General features: G+C 46.3%; 2 long non-coding RNA genes across 2 annotated transcripts in view; both read left to right on the top strand.

The window, feature by feature from the left end:
* LOC138690810 (uncharacterized) overlaps positions 1-670 on the top strand; it is an 89,560-nt gene extending 88,890 nt beyond the window's left edge. The window contains exon 4 of the long non-coding RNA XR_011329598.1: positions 527-670. This is a non-coding gene — a long non-coding RNA (uncharacterized lncRNA). The remainder of the gene's footprint in view (positions 1-526) is intronic.
* Positions 671-16,194: 15,524 nt separating this feature from the next.
* The window catches only part of LOC138690918 (uncharacterized), a 171,484-nt gene continuing 168,690 nt past the window's right edge, over positions 16,195-18,988 (top strand). Inside the window, exon 1 of the long non-coding RNA XR_011329709.1 lies at positions 16,195-17,464. This is a non-coding gene — a long non-coding RNA (uncharacterized lncRNA). The remainder of the gene's footprint in view (positions 17,465-18,988) is intronic.

The following is an 18,988-nucleotide window of genomic DNA, read 5'->3' on the forward strand; positions in this document are numbered from 1 at the left end:
GCCCAGTTATGCCATTGAATTCCTGCATGGCTTACGGGTCCCAGCTTGGAAATTCAGCGGCTAGAACGGACCAAGCAGCTTACTTGAAATCCCTACACACCACTCCGTAATTAAGAACAAGAGAGAGATTTGCTATTAATTAGCTTTCATTGACCCACTTTTGACCCTCCAAATGATGTTGTGCTGCACTAGGTCTCTGAGAAGGCATGTCATCCTCTCTGGGGAGAGATTAATCTTCATTACTGCTTCTGCATTAGCCTGGTGCTCTTTGTTAGTTTCTCATTAACATTCTGGCAGATTGGAGCTGCCAACCGAGGAAGTAACATAACATTCACACAGAAGATTGTTAGGAAAATGTGGTGCTTTCATATGGTACAGTAATGGCCCAGGGCACTGCTGCCCAGGCAGGGTGGCAAGGCCCAGGCTGTTTCAGATGGGCTGGTAGCAACAAATGATGGTCATGGATAGGATGGCATGTGCAGCAGGTCATGTTAAACCATGTTGGTTTTGTTCTTCTCTTCGCTAGACTGGCATCTCCCTTGATTGTCTCATCTGCGTGTTGCTTCAAGTCACTGGAGTTTCTGGGTCCTGCTTTGGTTGAGTTCCCGCTGCCTCCTGTTGCAGAACAGCCCCTGCCTAACTCCGTGGAAGGATGCAGCTGTAACACTGGGCACTATGAGCCCAGATTTCCTAAGTCCTATTAATCAGGATACAACCTGTGGTTCTTCACCCAGGATGAGAGGGGAGGAATCCAGCGGAGGCTGCAACAGCTGTTTTATCAAAGCAAGGAGCAAGTGGAGACCCTCCAGCAGGTAGCCTTAAAAATAAATTCCAACTGATGTTTATCAAAAGAAAGGTCAGCACCAAGAAATCATATTGTTTTGCTGCTCTGTGACCTCCCTGTGGCATCTAAATTAGGAGAGAGGCTTCAGTTATTTTCACTCTACTACACTCATATGGTGTTGCAAAAGCTTGCTTGGCTATTGTCTGTGCCGTGGTCCTGCTATGAGAACAACACTGCTAACAAGGAATAATGGTATGGTGTTTGTTGTGAGTCTCAGCTGCAGGTCACAGAGGGCTTCTGCTCCCCTAAAGGAGTGACTCTCACAGCCCATTCTGCAGGGGGATAAAATGAATCATTTCTAGTGACTTGCCAGGATTCGGTGAATGAGTCAATGGGCAAGTCAAGAGGGCAGGTCTCCTGGCTCCCAGGGCTGTCTCATGTACTTGGCTATGGCTTTGGAGAGCAGAGCACATTGCTGGAGTCACCTGGAAGTGGTGTGACAGACTTAGAAATGCAGCCTGCTGTTCTCTTGCAGCTACTTCAGGATCCCACAAATCACTGTCTGGAAGTGATTCATTTCTTTACAAGTGCTGCAAATGAGATATGCATCAGGGTTATAGTTGCATAACAGTCTGTTGCAATGTTACGTTGAGTTTCATTGAAAGCCTAAGGTCCTGGATCAAGGGATTGTCACTTTTCAACAGCACATCACAGTTGCTGAAAGAACCTGCTAAATGCAGTCCTTGAAGGCTCCAAAATTCAAAGGGAAATAAAGAGAAACAAAAACATATATTTAAAAAAAAAAAGAAACCAACCATTGCTTTTAGTTTTTTTGCATATGCATTTGGAATGTTTGGGACTGTTTGTAACGTTGCTGGTAGAGGCTGCTCTGTGAATTTGTGAATGGGTTGCAAGTGTCAGTGGCTGGCTAGATTAGGAAACACATAATAGAATAGAATGGACTATTTCAGTTGAAAGGGACCTACAACAATCATCTAGTCCAAGGGCTGACCAAGTTAAAGCATGTTGCATTGTCCAAATGCCTCTTAAACACTGACAGGGATGGGGCATCGACCACCTCTCTAGGAAGCCTGTTTCAGTGTTTGACCACCCTCTCAGTAAAGAAATGCTTCCTAATGTGCAGTCTAAACATCCCCCGGCACAGCTTTGAACCATTCCCACCATTCCTATCACTGGACACCAGGGAGAAGAGATCAGCGCCTTCCTCTCCACTTCTCCTTGTCAGGAAGCTGTAGAGAGCAATGAGGTCGCCCCTCAGCCTCCTTTTCTCCAAATGCTCCTCACAGGACATTCCTTCCAGCGCCTCCAACAGCTTTGTTGCCCTTCTCTGGACACATTCCAGTACCTGAACACCCTTCTTAAATTGTGGGGCTGTGACTGTACACAGTAGTAGATCTGACTCACCCAATGGCTTTGGGATGTGGTGGCCCTGTCCCTTAGCTTGGACCAGAAAAGAGCAACCCCTGTTTTCCATGGGCAGAGCTGAGGGGTGTAGCCAAGGACCTGCGTGGGTGGGAGGTGTGAGTGGGCCCACCTGCATTGCCCAGGGCTGCGGCTCTGGGCACGGGCAAGTGCTTGGGAATGGGACATTTTATTTTGGGCAGCAAAGGTAGTGGTCAACGTCCCAGGCTAAGTACTCAAAACAGGAGGCCGTTTTCACTCGGGCACCAGAATGAAGTTAAGCTGTAGGATGCCCATGCATTTTGTTTCTGTGCTTGGGAAGATGGAAGTCCTCCAAATACAGGCAATCCCTTCCCAAAGCACTTGTAACTTGAAGAGTGTAACGTCTCAATACCAGTTAGACTGAGGTAATGTGGGAAAGATGGGAAGGAATTAGATATGATGCTTTAAATGTGTCTCCATGTCACTGGCAGTAACTTGCCTCTGGTGGAACAAGAACCTGGAAAGCTGGTAAGAAGCAGGTTGCAAGAGAAATGTAGCAACTGTTTGGTCAGCTAGCCTGAGGAAGCTCAAAATCAGGAGAAGTGCCTGTGTAAACATGAGAGGTGTTGCCTGCGAGGGAACCAGATGGAACCAAATCCAGTTTCAAGCTATTTCCTCCTTTTCTCACCTACCTGGAGTGCCCCAGGTCTTTGCAGTTGCTTTGTAAGGTTGTTTGCAAGTACTTGGGACTTTTCAGGGTGTGCAAACACAATCTTCAAATCTATTGCTTGGATTCAAAGTTTCGGTGCTTGGACACATCAGCTATGTGGTATGTTCCTAATCTCCAAGTGGATGAGGGTAGTTCTGATGATCAGGTTGGAGAGGTAAATACTCACCACTACATATTTCAATGTTACTTTGAACAAAGGGCTAAAAAATGTGATTTATTGTCTCAGCAAACATTCCTGCCGGGGGAACATATTTGCTAGATTGTTGGCGAAAAGTTAGATCTGGAGGGATGTGAACTCACTGCAAGGTAATTTCGTTTACACATTTCAAATACATGATTGCAAATAATTTTGCTTTCTGCTCTCTGTCCCCCAGTGGAAGCTGTGCCCTAACAAGGGGAAAGGAGTTTCCTGCCAGACTCAGACAAAACTTAACCTCTGTCTTAGCATGAACTGAAGGACTGGACTCATTCAAACTGGGGTTGGGAAGACAGGGCCTTTTACCTATGGAAAACAGTGAGCTTTTCCAGTAGTAGCATGCTGTCCAGGACTGGTAACGGTAGTTTGAAATACTGCTGCAGTGCTCAGTGGGAATTTTGGGGGAACCTTTGGTCAGCTGCAGTTCCCATAGTGTTGTGCTGGTTCACGCCTTCTCCGGGGATGGAGGCTGTGTTTGACAGATCTCCAAATGTGCTGCATCATGGGGGATGTTGCCTGGTGAGAGAGGGACAGCAGAAGGTAAGGCAGGCAAGCCACAATTTCCAAGAAATATCCTGGCCATCTTTCCATATGCAAATCATTTTTGGAGGGCAAAACTGTAGCTTTTTCATAAAACAACATAGTCAAAAATATCCCCGCCTTTCTTTTCTTGTTCAAACCTACCACAATGGAAAACTTGTGATCATGCCTACCTATTAGTAGCATTAAATTAATTACTGTAGCATCCTAAGCCATTGATCATCAAACATGGCCAGTTTTGGTCATTGCAGGTATTTTCCCATTAAAAGAGAACCTTCACCCTAATAGGGTAGCAGTCGCAGCATTAAAAAAAAAAATTAAAATCCCTCAATGAGATGAAATACACAGCTGGAAGGGGTAGAAATAGCACTGGCAGATGAGACGCTGGAATAAGGACTTGTCAGGTGGGGGGTGTTGAGATCCAGGAGGTAGGTGCAGAAAGAGGAGAGCTGGTACATCTCCCAGCTGCAGTGGCTGAAGATTAGGTAAAGGCAGCATATGTCAGAAATGTCTAGACAAGGTGGAAAACTTATTACAAGTATTGGGGAGAAAAAAAAAAGAAAGGGAGAAGAAAGAAGAGAAACAGTAGATTGCATGATTATATGCTGCCTAAGGAAGACAGGTTGAGATTACATAATTCTCTGGGGAAACTCTACGTGAAACAATTATATGTTCAATTAGGTGCACTATGTTAGGGTTTTTTAATTTAAAAAAAAGGGTTGAATGCTCAAAAAAAGTGTGGAGGAGGGTAGCAAAGTGCTGAGCCAAAAACCTTTTTTTAAATCTTTATATATACTGCACAGTGGGGGAGAAAGAGACAGCAGAGAAAAGGATGCGTTTGACACGTGTCAGAGATATCAACAGCTCCAGTGACAATTTTAAGGAAATTAAATGGAAATTAAAGGGAAGCATTTTAGAGCAGAAGTCCCAAAAGCACTTAAAAATATCGAACATCAGAAAAGCTCAGCGTCTGTCAGCAGTGGGGGATCAGGTCCTTTCATGACCGGCATGCTAAGCTCTGAGGGCCAGGCCTGCATCAGCTCTGAGACGCGAAGACTCAATCTGATGCACATCAAAAGCTCTGCCGGCACGCAGGAGAGCCTCTGGGGCAAAAAATTTCCTTCCATCAGTCAAAAGCTCTTAAATCCCAGCATCGTCTATGGATATGAGGGGAAAGGATTGGGACTCTTGGGAACTGATTTATCAGCTTTGTGGCTTCCCTAATTCTTCAGCTTAGCTGATCAGAGGAGTTCGTAAGATCATAACGATTTCATGGGGTTTGCCTCCCCATTGCCCCATCCCTTTTGCTGTTCTGCTCCAGGGAGGTGAGGACTGGTGCCAGCTCCTGGCTGTGCTCTTCACCCTCATCTCAAGGTGACTTTAAGGTGTCAGACTTTTTGCTGCTCTTCTCAGCTGCCCGCTTTTGGTGTGCAGTGTGCCATCTGGAAGGCACGGCACCACAAGGAAGTGTGTTATGAAGCAGCTGGAACCCAGACTTTGCAAGCATGGCTTGACTTCCTTATTTCAGTTTCTCATGGTCTTGCAAGGCCACGTAAAACACAGTGTTGGGTGTGCCCAGTGGTCTTCCACTAAAAATCAACCAGCACTTGGCTGTCATCACTTAGCTATAACACTGTGTGGCCTCTCTTTCTTCAGAGCTGTGCTTTCTTTTATTTCTCTGCCACACTCTCGTTTCAGTCTCTGCCCATCTCATGGGTATTTTCGTTCTTTGTTCTGCCATGCCAGCGACAGAAGCAGGTGTGATATGACACCACTGTTACTTCTTTTGGACTCCACTGCCTATGTGATCTAGAAGATCAGGCAGCCCATGTAACTTGACACAGAGAGGACCCACAGAGATGCACACCAGCATCTAAGCAGGAGAACAGTGAGTGTGTTGTGTAAGGAAGCGAGAGAAAAAAAGACATTAGCAAGTTTTCATTTCCTCGGGAACACATCCCCCAAAAAACCCACAGGAGGATGAGTCATCCACAGAGGATATTGGCCTCTCTGAGTTGCAGCAGCTAGTTTTTAATTCTGTAATTTTAATTTACCCGACAAATAAAATAAAAGGGAGGAATGACTGGATAGGATGCATATCATTGTCTCTGTGTAGGATTCTCCCTTTTCCAACATTGATGCATGAGATTGGCTGTTGGATCTCAGGTCTTTGAGCTATGAGTTGGTCATGTACAGTTGAAGTTTGTGCAAACACATCTGCAGCCTTCAGGTACAGCTTTGTGAGATCATATAAGATCATATCATTGATGAAAACAGTAAAAAAAAAAAAAATTATCTTTTTTTGCATAAGTACTTTAACATTAATCAGTATCCTTTGGTTGAAGTCCTATATACAAAGCCCAGGCAATACAAAACTGCGAGGAGTGGCTGATATGCTAGAGGGTTGTGCTGCTATCCAGAGGGACCTGGACAGGCTGGAGAAATGGACCAACAGGACCCTTGTGCAGTTCAACAAGGTGTCGTGGTTTAACCCCAGCCAGCAACTAAGCACCACGCAGCCGCTCACTCACTCCCCCCCCATCCAGTGGGATGGGGGAGAAAATCAGGAAAAGAAGTAAAACTCCTGGGTTGAGATAAGAACGATTTAATAGAACAGAAAAGAAGAAACTAATAATGATAATGATAATAACACTAATAAAATGACAACAGTAGTAATAAAAAGACTGAAGTGTACAAATGATGCGCAGGGCAATTGCTCACCACCCGCCGACCGACACCCAGCCAGTCCCCGAGCGGCGAATCCCTGCCCCCCCCCCTTCCCAGTTCCTAAACTAGATGGGATGTCCCATGGTATGGAATACACTGTTGGCCAGTTTGGGTCAGGTGCCCTGGCTGGGCATGAGAAGCTGAAAAATCCTTGACTCTAGTCTAAACACTACTGAGCAACAACTGAAAACATCAGTGTTATCAACATTCTTCACATACTGAACTCAAAACAGAGCACTGTACCAGCTACTAGGAAGACAGTTAACTACATCCCAGCTGAAACCAGGACACAAGGGGAAGTCCAAAGTCCTGTCCCTGGGGAGGAAGAACAACCCCAGGCACCAGTACAGGCTGGGGGCCGCTCTGCTGGAAAGCAGCTGTGCAGAGGAAGGATCTCAGGGGTCCTGGTGGACACAAAGTTGAGCATGAGCCAGCAATGTGCCCTCATGGCAAATAAGGCGACTGGCATCCTGGGCTGTGTTAGGCAGAGCATTGCCAACAGTGGAGAAGGTGATCCTTCCCCCCACACTCAGCACTGGTGAGACATATCTGGGGTGCTGTGTCCGGTGCTGGACTCCTAGTGTAAAAGAGATACGGACATACTGGAATGAATCAAAGGCAGGGTCAAGATTAAGGGGTTGGAGTATTTAGTTATGAGGAGAGGCTGAGAGAGCTGGGGTGGTTTGGTCTGGAGAAGGGAAGGCTCAGGGGGGATCCTATCAATGGATGCAAACTGAAATGCAGGATAAGAAAAAGATCACTGTGAGGGTGGTCAGACATGGGAACAGGTTGCCCAGAGCGGTGGTAGAGTCTCTACCCTTGGAGCTATTCACAACTCGACTGAACATGATCCTGAGCAACCTGCCCTATGTGACCCCGCTCTGAGCAGGACATTTGGGCTAGATGATCTACAGAGCACCTTTCTGACCTCAGTGGTTCTGTGATTTTATTCCCAGTTGTTACCATTAAAGGAATTATTCAGCTGTCAATGAGTTGAGATGATCTAGTAAAGAACTGAAGCGATTCTGTGTTTAGCATGAAGCTTCCACTGGGCTGGTGTGAATTAGCTGAGTCAGACCACCAGTCTGTCAACTGGATAAACATCCCTCTTCCATTTCTGCCGAGGTCCTCCCTTTGGCACACTCTGAGCAGTAGAAAGTCAAGTGCTATAGTGCAGAGCAAACTGACAGAGAGTTTATGATCTCTAAGTCTAGGAACTGTTTTTGTTAGATGAATAACAGATGGAAGAGCAGGGCTGTAGCAAGATCTTTTCCATATGTCAGGTCAGAACCTCTTCAGTTATCAGCCATCTCTTATTCTCAGGCTTGGCTGGAGTGAGCACAGAAGGCAATTTTTCAGGGTTTGTGCTATGAGGTATAAGGAGTTGGTTGCAGACACAAGAAGGGACGTTGGCAAAAGGGTACCAATACCTCAAATAGAAACTTAAACTATCTCACTGAAGAAGGAAGCAGTATGGGAAGAAAAGGAAAGACAGTATTGTGAATATTCAATTTGATTATAGCTTGTATTGTTGATCTAATAGAAATCCTGCTTGTTTCTCCAATGGCTGGTACAACTTGGAGGCTGGGATTTCAAGGTCTTACTCCATTAGCGATAATGGGAGGATGGGACTGAGTTCTAATTCCTGGCACCTTCTTCAGGGCACTAAGGGAAGTAGTTTCAAGGTAAGACCTTAGTCCAGGGGTCTCAGGAAGGAGAGGGCAAAGAAGTCTTAAAGTGAGTCTGTAATCATGAAAACAAAAGTCTGGTGGGACTGCCTTAAGGTACAGGCAAGTCAAGGGCTCTGCAAAACTAAACGCTCAAGCAGCCACATCTGGGCTGGTCAGGGCTAACCTGGTACCTTAGCTAATGGACAAGAATGGAAACCACCCAGCTCCTGCCTTGGAAGATCTTGCACTTCCTAGCCTAGGCCAGCCTGGAATGAACTGAAAGTGGCTGAGAACTAAGTTCCTTGTGCATGTGTTGTTCTAGGCTTTTCCACTATCGTATTTTCTTTAAGGCCACCTCTATTTCTTTCTGCTCTTTATTGAGATATCCAAGCTAGTGGCACAGGAGGAGCAGAGACAAGGGGTAGGTTTGGCAGTTGTGCTTCTAAAAATCTCCAAGACAGACCTGTGAAAACATGAAGATTCTCAGTAAAATACCTTTTTTTTTGAAAGCTAGGGAAATCATGAAACTATAAGGTAGTGGAAAATAGCTCAGCAAGACCTTCTTCATCTTCCTCTGCTCTCCTTGTGGATAAGAGGATATGGCTTTCTAAATGCAATTTAAAGTTGGAACGCAATGTCCCTATTCCCCTGCCCCCTCCAACTTAATTAATTGAGATAAAATACAAACTGCTTCACTCACACTAGTGTTTGAGAGCCAAGGACAGCCTTGTGGTTAAGACAGATTTGGCCAACGGTCTCTTTTTCAGTCCCAGCTCTGCCAGCAGCAGCCTGTGACACTGGCAAATACTGTTTCCCTAGTACACACTTCTGTATGAATTTCCCTGGACTATACTCTTGTGTCACTGAAGCTATTCCTGTACTTTGAATATGATACTGAATCAGGTTCTGCTTTTTCTCTTTATTGATTGTACATGGTGAATCAGAATGGCAGCCTCTCACCCTGTCTGGCTTTTCTTTGTAGATTTAGACTTTTAATTTCCATCTGAAGATACTAAGTATTTCTAGGGGCTGCAGCACTATGAAATGCTGGTACCCCCACAGCTCTGGCAATCAGGGTATAGAAAGATGCAGATACGACGTTGCAGTCTAACCTACTACTGTTATTTCTGATAGCACTAACAGTGCTGTCACAGAACACCAGAGCAAGTGGAAAAGACATTCAGTCTAAAGAGAAAATTGTGATGGTCAGGGATGATGGGAAAGGAGTGGTTGAAGTTCCTCCTGCAAAACATCTCCTAGCCTACTCTGCTGTCTCATTTGCAGCCTCGGTGGGCTGTCAGGCAGGACCTGGACGCTAATGAACGCAAGGAGGTTTGAGTGTGGCAACTGTTAATTGCAGACAACTGTGGGAGTGATGATGCCAAGATTGTCACTGTAATGCCAAAAGGATCCAACTGGAGTGCTTAAAATTCAGTCATGTAGGATTGTATTTAGAGCCTGTTCTCACCTCTCACGGTGGCTTTACGCAAATCCTGCTGGATTATCATCACTCTTCAAAAAGAGGCACACTTTTGAAGTTCCTAAATTCAGGTAGAATTTCAGAATTTTTTTCCTGTCTAAACATTGGTTGTCTCCGGCTGGTCCTTTTGTGTGCTGGCGTCCCATCTTACATGTAAAGGTGTTGAAGATCCTTCGCAGTGTGCCCAGATTCTGCTGCCCAGTGCCGAATGGCCTTGCAGATCGCATCATCCCTGCCTGGCTGGGGAGGTGCAGGGAACTGGTGGCAAAGTGAGCCAACCTCTTCTGCCAGCAGGCATGGCTGGGGAAGCTCTGCCTTGTCCGCCTTGCACTTTGAAATATCTGTTCAGGGCACCACTGATTCCAGAAAATGCTGTTCCCTTGGATGGGAGTAAATCAATATACAAAAATCCCTCCCTACTGGCTGATGCCAGATGTACCGTGTTTTTATGTTTCTGTTGACCTCAATGTTTTATGTATAGTTTCTGTGTAATATTCATGAGGTAGAATTGCACCAGTTATCTCTTCCCTCAAAATATTAGCCTGCTTCTGCAGGAGCTGGCACCGGGCAGTAGAAGACAGTAGATAAGACAGTAGATAGACCAGGGAAAAACCTGGTACAGTGATTTCATTGGCCTTGCATCAAGTCAATCCTCTGGGGACATGAAAGAAAATGTGAAGTGGTGCCAAGACTTGAGGTCAGAGCGAAGCTTGAGGGACAAGCCCAGCCCCTGCCTGAATCAAGTCATGGGTCTCTTAGTCCACCCTCTGATAAACCTGTGAGACCAAATACTTTAAACATTGTTCAAGAAAAGGCAATACCCTGGAGGCATGTGTCCAGTACACACAGTGTATCCGGTGGGGGTGGATGGAAAGGTGCACAGTGCACGCTGGACCCCTCCCAGAGTAACCAGAGGCCATTACAAGTGCCCTTGTCCTCGCTCAAGGAGTGAGTTGTCACTGGAGGAGGAGATTGCTAACCGTTCGCAAGGGAAAAAAGTGGAATGGAAGTCAGGGCTGGACCCAGCCTCCCCTCTGCCTGAAGTGCTGGATTTGAGATAAGTGGATGTCAAACCTTCCTCTCAACTGTTGCATCAGGAACAAAATGTTGGGGGGTTTCCCTGTTAATTTAGCCAGGCTGACCCTTGACTTTCCATCAGGGTCACATTACATCAGCATCACTGCAGGTATCTGGAACCACAACCTGCAACCCGTCTAGAACCTGCAAACGCACCTCTGTTCTGCTCTGAAGCAGTGAGGACTTCCCCAAAATATGCAGTCTTCTGATGGCTACTCATTGACAGGAAGGATCACACAAGGGCCCAGTCCTGGCACAGCTCTCTGGCCTTTGGGTGTGAAAGGTATCTCTTAAAACGCAATTAAAAGCCACATTTTCCTCCTTCATGGGGAATTTGGAGAGTTCTGATTTTTTTTTTTCTTCTCTTTTTTTCTTGAAAGCAAAACAAAACCCCGAAGTTGGGTTTCTGGTGAAAAGCATCACAAAAATTATAGAGGCCGTCAAAATGCAGTCCTTACTTCAATTGTGTTTTTTCCTAGAAAACTGTCAAAAGTAAACAATTCAAATGTACCTTTAAAATACAAAAAATGCAAGCTTTGTACAAGGGTACCAAACAGGTGGTTTCTGTTTCAATTTTCCAGCTGAAAATGTAAGAATCATCTTTACGCAAGATGTGGGCTTTTGGTGAATCGACCTTGTCCTGCCCAGTTGGCTTAGGTCAGGCTTGGAAGAAACTAGCCTTGCCATGGGCAGCCACTACTTCAGTGCTGCTTGGGCTATTGCCTTCGTCTTGCAAACCCTTGCTTTAGCTTCAGCTGCATGGACTAATTCTGCACCCTTCTGCTGGGGGTGGGGGGCCTGATGCAGGGTGCTGTAAGAGTGGGGCTTGCTGCTAGGTGTTGCTTGTTAAGGTAAAGGGGTCCTGGGACATGTGGTTTGAGTTAACTCTGAGAGACACAGGAGGCTGAGTAATCAGCAGCGTAGTGGGAAATTTGGCAAGCGGTGCCTGGGAGGCTTTGGGAAGATTGGGAACAGCTAGGACGCCCTGGTAGAGTGATATACCTCCTAGAAGGGGACTGTGGGTTACTCTCAGCACCTGAGCTGAGTTGAGCTTTGATTTAGGACAAGGTTTGGAAGCAAATTGAAGGATAAAGCAGTGGCTGGGGGAAAAGGGGGTGGTTTGTGTTTGGCTGGTGCTTCTTCCCCCAGCTCTTGGGGAGCCTGGGGCCGGGAGAGCTGGTGGCAGGAGAGTCGCGGTAAGTGTGGTGTTGCTGTGCTTACCAGCCCCGATGTGCTAGCCTGCTCTCTGAAAAGGCACCTTCCAGTTTATCCAAAAAGCGGTGGGTTCCCTGGAAGAAGAGAGGCAGCTGAAGCTGCTCAGCAGTAATGGGGCAAGGAGGGGCTGGAGCCAGGCAGCAGCTCTGCTATGCTGTGAGGAATGTTGTGAATCTGTCTGTCTGTGTTAAGCATCTTTGTATGTAATTAGCTCCACAAGGCAGATGCAAACTCGGTTGTGTCTTGGCCACTTTGCTTTGGGACAGCCATCTGTAAGGCAGTAATGCTTTGCTGTTCTAGTGAGCTCTCAAATTCATGGGCAGTGCTGCTTGCATTTTGGGAAGGGAAGGAGCTGAATTTGTTGAAATTTTAAAAAAGTGTAGTGCTTGTGAGCTGAGTTAGAGGAGTGTGTGTATGCACATGCAAAGTCAACCCTGGTGCATGTGGCTAGAAGACCTGAATTGGAGAATTTATAGAGTAATTTGTATTTCTGTACATAAGTAGATATTTCAGTATTTGGTATGGGGGAAAAAACTCTGACGTGAACACAAGAGAATCCAGTATGGCTGATATGAAAAGAAAATGTGGAATATAAAGTTATCTTAAGTCTCTAGTGCTGTATTTGTACTCGCTGTCCTTTGAGGTAAAAAGGAGACAATGTGGTACCTCTGGTGAAAAAAAAATAAAAGACACTTAAAGAATGGAACTTTTAAGTGTATGGGCCAACCTGGAAGTATTGAGACCATGGCAAAGTACTGAGATGCCAGCTGAAGAGGCAGGTGACTTTGACATGCCTCCCTTCTCCCAAGTGAATCTTTCTGAAACACTGGAGACCCTTATATCTGTAAATACTCAGCCCTCGCAGTTGGCCTTGCATGTCACTAGAAGGAATATACTACAGCTTTTTAGTGGGTTGATCTGCTTCATGCTGCTTTCTCATGGAGAATGAAGGAATTCTTTCTAAACCTCAAAATGTCAGTCTTCATGGCTGACCAAGAAGCTGGAGCTAAGTGATAAATGGGGCAGATTTCTGCCTTGTAGTGTTTTGGGTTTTTTTTAATGCCGTAAACAGTTTTATGGGTTTTGGTTTGTTTTGTTGTTTTTTGTTTTTTTTTTAAGGACCAAACTGCTCAAATCTGAGTTTGGGAACAGGTTTAGTCAAAAAGTAGTAGTGGTGGCTGATGGAAATACCATCCAGAAGAAACTGGTTTCCTGATTCTTTTTTTCAAAGTGACTATTTTGCTTCTAGATGATGCTGTCAGTTTTCTTAAATTTGTGGCTTAATTGAAGCCACTTTGTCTGCTTTCAATTTGGACTGTGAAAGGTGTCTGTTAGCGGAGCTGCAGAAGCAGCAAATGTCCCTGGGATGTAGAAGGGGCTGGAAGCTTTAGAGAAAAAATGCAGCCTCCTGCATTCCTAGTTTTGGTTGTGTAGACTTTTTCTGCACCCCAAATATACTCCCTGTTCCTTCAGCAAGAGTGAAGAGTGGACTGGTGTTCCCTGTAGCTGGGTTTCACAGCATCTGTTCATCTGTAGCTCTGCTGAAATGTTTGAGCTTTGTGGAAGAAACCTCCTAGAAGTGAAGGAACTGGCTTGTGTGTGTGAGTACTGTTGCCATCTGCTGCAGGGGGTCAGGATGCTCAGCTACATCATGAGCACTGTGCTAATCATGCAAGGTGAGAGGCCTTGGGCTGACACGACGTTGTTGCAATGGTGAGGCTGGATATTGGTATCCTGGCTACAGAGGAATCCTGCCTGTCTGCTGACTGTTCATGGCATGGAAAGGATCAGTTCCTGAGACCCTTCTTAGAGAGGGGGGGAGTCAGAGCTGGAGTGTGTTAAGCTGCCTTTTTTTTTCCTGTAAGCCTGTTGAGGGTGATACTATCAAGCAAAGAGAGGGGTTATTAAAACACTTCAAAAATACCTGAAAGTCAAATATATTTAGATTTTAATGACCAGATTTGTAGGACTTGATGCCTCTTAAGGCTATGGTAGAGGAACACAGCTGTCCTGTTTACCCACTGGTGTGGCAGGTCCAGCTGCCCTGTGGTACCACCAGGCTCTTGCCATAGAGATGTCCTCTTCTGGATCCCACAGAGCTACATGAGGGCCAAGCTGTGGTCGTGGTGGGGGTGCTGCTGCTTTACAGAGCCAATGCTGCAAGTCAAAGTGCTCTACAGTGAAAATATCAGACTAGATTTCTCCATGATAGCAGCCTGCCCTACACAATACTGGCTGCCTTGTTTTGGGGAGAGGACAGCATGGTGCTGGGGCTGCGTGGACTGGGGCATGGGGACAGTGCAGCTGAAGGGTGAAGCTCAGCCTTGCTGTCCTCGCCCATCTGGAGTTCCCCTCTCGTTTCTCCTGAAATGCACTGAGAAGAGCCCTTGTTCCCCGTGGTCCTTGCATCTTTCAGTCAAGAGTCTGAAGAGCACTCCTCTGCCTCTCCAGCAGGATGGGTACCGCTAGCCTGACCTCACTTGAAGCCACTTCATCCCTTGCCAAAGCTGCAGCTGCCTGTGGGGACAACTCAGCAGACTGACACCTTCTCTTGAACTTCTGTGCTCCTGGGTGACTTTTCTTGGAAGGGTTTGAGCCTGTTGCCCGAGACAAGTACATGAATGAGTCAAACAAGCTGCTCTAACTCCCATCAGGTATGTCCTTCTGCCTCATCTGCAAAGGACGCTGAGCGCTGGCTCAACAGCTCCCAGCTCCAGCCTCTCTACTTCTTCTGCAAGGGAAGAGAATCCATGGGAAGGTGAATGTGCCACTGTTTTCTTCTCAAAAGAGATATTCAGATCTAGTCCAACACAACAAACTACAATTATGGTGTGAGCCAGGAGCCCACAGCCTGTTATGGGCCACACAGCAATCCTTTGGAGTCAGCATAATGGAGGGTGGAGGTGGGTAACTTGGGGGAGTCAAACTGGAGATCAGCACAGAGCAGCGTGGACAATACCGAGGTGTTTCTGCATACTCCCGTTTCTCCTGAAACTCTCCGAAGCAGATGCCAAGATGCGGTGTCCAGTTGGCTAATGGTGCAGGGGGCAGCAGGGAAGGTTTTGTCTTTAAAAAGATGGCCAGGCAGTCTCTGAGGATCACTTTGAGTGTTTTATTCCCTAGACAGAGATGTTGAGACTGGAGACCCAGAGTTATATGAAGCAAATCTTGAAGAGCTTTTTCAGACTCAGTAATCCAAGTAGGGACAAACAAAACTGCTCAATGATTCTGATCAGAGACCTTTCGGCTCAACTGAAATGTGAATAGAAAATTAGACTTGCTAGCCTGTGGCATGTTTCTTCTCCCTGAGACTCCTGAAAGTAGGACTAGGCATAGGAAAACACTAACTAAAGTTATCTGCTTCAGCATGTAAATTATTTATTCTCTTATAGAAAAGCTGGTTCTCTCCAGCAAGTTGCCTATCCTATTTTTAAGTTATGAGGGTGGTTTGAACTGTGTGCTGCTCTGAGTCAGGCATCAGATGTCCCCAATGCTGGCTTCTCTGCTCTTCTGCACAGTGAGCTGGTGTGACCATGGTGCCTTGGGCCACGTGGTGCTGGGGAGGATACCGGTGGTGGTATTTGTCATCAAGCATTTCCATGGGGGCAAAAGCAGTCTGCTACATATATTAGAACAAGTGCACGTTTTGCCTGGATAAACCATTTGCCTTTAACCTTGGAGATCTGATCCAAACCCATCAGGAAATGATAGAAGTTTCCCAGGGATTTGCATGGGCGGTAGAGCTGGCTCCCTCTAACCACAGGCTGGGACAAATATTGGCCCAAGCAACTCTGATGGTGAAAACTGGACAGCCCTGCGTCTCTGGGCTCTGCAAGGGACTTTTCATTGTGCAGAGTGATCTCTTCTGTAGCTGGGGAGTCCTTGCAGGCTACCTTGGATGATGAGTTCAGTCCATCTGAGCAACTTTGCCACCCTGTGTCAGCAGTTTTTTTGAGAAGGCTTCTGTGCTTGGTGACCCTGTCACAGAGGGTTTGACGCAAATCAAGAAAAAAGATGAGAGTCCTGCTCCAAAGAGCTGTGAAGTGTGCAGTCCTGTCTCCTCCAAGTATCGGTGGGCTCCATCCACTGCCTGCATGTGCCTAGGTCCTGGTAGGTCGTGGAGCTGTAACCCCTTTCTGGCTGAGTGCATGGGGTGACCATTCTCTGGGTGACCGATGGGGATGTGGGGAAGGGGGTCTCTCCACCCAGATGCCTTTCTTCCTGTGTTTTGCTGCAGTCTTGGTCTCCCATGGCAGCTTAGCTTTAAACACCTGGTGCTAAAAGTTATGGGGAAATCTGTCTCCCATCCAGACAGGCAGCTTTAGCGTGTTTGCCTTAAATGTCCTTACAAAGTCGTCTGTTAAGAGTTCAAGCCCAAGGTAATATCTGTAACTCAAATTTATTCCCAAAGAATTACTTGGTGCTGGTATTTTGGTCATCAACAGCCTTTTAATTGAAAGCCTTAGCAGTATTATAGCTCAGTTCCCTGGTATCTCGATGGCTGTGCTCTGTCCTCACGAGCTCCCCACCAGAGCTGCTCTCACAGCGGGCTCGGCTCAGCTCAGAGTGCTGCTGGCTCTCCAAGAACTGGAGCTGAGTGCTCAGCCACCACGCTGATCCAAGCACTCACGTTTGGCAGAGGCGCAGCCTGTTTCTAAAATTGTCCCTGAGATAGTTTTTCATGGGTTTGCATCTCCCAGATGGATGAGCCGGGTGGTATTTTATATGGTGTCATTGTTTGTTTAGCTAATGAAGTAGGGAAAAACAAAGAGCTGAGATCCTTGGCTCTATGAAACAGCTGTCAACAAGCAGCTCCGAGAGCAGAGGAGCAGAGACCTAGCAGCCAGGGCACTGAACTGGGGCTCTGAGGGATGGTTTTGATTCCTGACTCAACGCAGTGATGGATGAAATGCAGAAAAGGATGCCTCAGCCCAAAAAGAGGAGGGAGATGCTGGGAGCTTTTGCTGGTTCTCTCCCAGGGAGCAACTGCTGCAGTGCCGCGTGGTGGAGGCCAGCTTTGTCTGCTGCTGCCTGCCTGGAATGAACATGACCCACTTCTGCAAATGTTTCCAGAGTCTTCTTTCTGGAAGAACTTGCCCACAGAAGTGTGGTTTCCCTCCCTCATGACTTGTGCCCTACCACATAATGTGGGGCAGTTCCTTGAGTTGTTTTTATCTGGTGCTGAGGAGACTAGTGAGAAGCTCCTGCCTGGAGGAGCTCTGCTGGAGAGCAGAAAGCACAAGGAAAACAATAAAATGTCTTCCTGCATCCCCCTTTTAGTTTGCCATTTTGACTTCAGATGCAAGCTGCCATCATTTCCACATGGAGCAGCCACATGAAAAGCACCACTAAACATTTCTCTGAGTTTCTCAACAAGAAACACAGCAGCTAAATATATTTAATCTGTGGGTATTGTTCGTCTTGGCTTTAATTTCCTGTTCTCAAAAGGTTTAGGAATTTAAACCCATGAATCATTACCGAAGCTGTTAATGCTTGGAGGCTTTTTCACAAATGGAGATAAAGGAACTGATATTAATACCAGCTTAGCATGAATTCATCCAGAACAACTCTGTGAGAAGTTTACTGCCGTCCCAGAGATATTGCTTGATTTCTAACCATGACAAAAGCTGCCAAGAAGCTGGTAGGTGGATGAGATCATTCTCCCCAGGTAAATAGGATGCTTCCATTAAAAAAAAAAAAGTCCCTGTGGCAAGTTATGGGCTGCATAATCCCCATGTGGACATCTGTAGAGCACTGTACTGTTCCTATGTTTCTAAAATTGCAGCACCTACTCAAGCAGTGACTTTTTTCAGAGTGTAGTCATGAGATTTCTCTGGGGCTGGAGGTCATGCACTTGCTTATACTGAATAAAAGATTGGAAGAAAACTTTGCTCAGTTCCATCTAGCTGGGCTTTTGGGTTCCTGCTTTTATACTTGCAGGATGTAAGCATCCTCCCAAAGTCCTGACCTTAACAGGCTCCCAGATAGCACAGAAGGAAGGCCTGGCTGTGAGATGCTTCAGTGGAGGATGTGGCTTCCATTTCTCTGGAGACTGAACAGGATTTAGGGCAAATCAAGTCATTCATCATCTTTCAAGAGCCTGGTTTGGCTGCAAGACCATGCCAGGCTTCCTTTGACTCCTCTGGGATTGAACCCTGAAGGTCAAAACAGAAAGTCCAGGAGAACTTATAGAAAGGTCCTAACTAATGATTGTAGTCAGAAGTTAAATGAAAACTATGCGAGGGCTGGTTTTTATTTTCACGTTGACTGGGTTTTAGTTCTGAAATGCCATAGAAATAGAGAATTATTGAGGTTGAAAGTGACTTCTGCAGGTCTTCTAGTCCAATCCCTTAGTTGCAGCTGGGCCCACTGCCTGGTTGGTAGTGTTGATAGATGTGACTCTGCAGAAGAAGCTGCCACCTCCTTTCTTGTCTGGTTTTTACCTTTGGGTAGCACAGAAACAGAGAAAACTACAAGGCAGCTGCAGGAACACATTTGGAAGGAACACCGTTGGTCCTCCTTAGCAGGTTTTCTCTAATGATTGCTCTTTCCAGGAGGGAAGAGAAATGGCCTGGTTTCCAGCATCTTCCTTCCTCCACTTCCCTCAGGAAAGGGAAGGTCCTGGTGTAGAGGAGGTAGTCCTGCTTCATCTTGCTCCCTGCACTGGTGGTATGCTGGAGAGCTGCCAGTAATGGAGATGGGGGATTGGTTTCTGTGTGCATTCATGCTGCGACTGAGAGTTCTTGCTGTTCAACAAGCGTATGGTGGAAGGAAGGGGCGGGGGGGGTGACACACAAAGCACAGCAGTGTGTTGTGGCAGTTCAGGAATGTGCTGGCTTGCAAAGGTGCTGGATGTCCGGCGACGCTGCACCAAGTCGCTCTGTCCTAATGCTGATAGAGCTGCAGCAGTTTTGTGCCAAGTGAAAGTGGAGCCCTGTTTGGGAAGGATCGCTGCACTATTTGCTTATATATGTGAAAATGTAGCTGAACTCTAATGAGAAATGGAGACGTTCCTACAAATACTGCTGTAACTTACATTTCTGTCCTCTAAAACTCTGTCTTTATAAGATGTGTTAGAGTCCTACAAAGCAAAATGCTAAGAAATGCACGCCCTGAGACCCAGCAACTTCTAGTACCAAAAATGGTGTCTGAGTACCTGATGGTA

Source organism: Haliaeetus albicilla, chromosome 24, assembly GCF_947461875.1.
Source record: "Haliaeetus albicilla chromosome 24, bHalAlb1.1, whole genome shotgun sequence".
Taxonomy (NCBI): Eukaryota; Metazoa; Chordata; class Aves; order Accipitriformes; family Accipitridae; genus Haliaeetus; species Haliaeetus albicilla.